Source organism: Buceros rhinoceros, unplaced genomic scaffold (assembly GCF_000710305.1).
Source record: "Buceros rhinoceros silvestris isolate BGI_N320 unplaced genomic scaffold, ASM71030v1 scaffold26524, whole genome shotgun sequence".
Taxonomy (NCBI): Eukaryota; Metazoa; Chordata; class Aves; order Bucerotiformes; family Bucerotidae; genus Buceros; species Buceros rhinoceros.
Genome location: NW_010409251.1, coordinates 531 through 871, shown reverse-complemented (window position 1 = coordinate 871; position 341 = coordinate 531).

The following is a 341-nucleotide window of genomic DNA, read 5'->3' as shown; positions in this document are numbered from 1 at the left end:
TGCCCCCCGGGCTGGAGCAGACACCTCTTCTCAGTCCTGCTGGGAGTGCTCTGACCTGCAGCCCCGTGCTGGGCTGGACTGCGCTGCCACGGCCGCCTTGCTGGACCTCACCATCAGGGTGCTACGGAGGTCACAGCTTCTCTCTCTGCTGTCATGAGGGACCAGGCCAGCGTTTGCTGCCTCTTTTGGTGCTGCAAACCCCTCTGAGGTCTTGACTAGAGCCTTCTGAGCCGGGGGAGGGGGCTCTTACTGCCCCTGAGACAACTCTCACCACACCTGCCTTTCAAACTACGGTTCTGTGGCAAATGGCGGTTGTGGGGATTTTTTTAAACTTTCTTGGC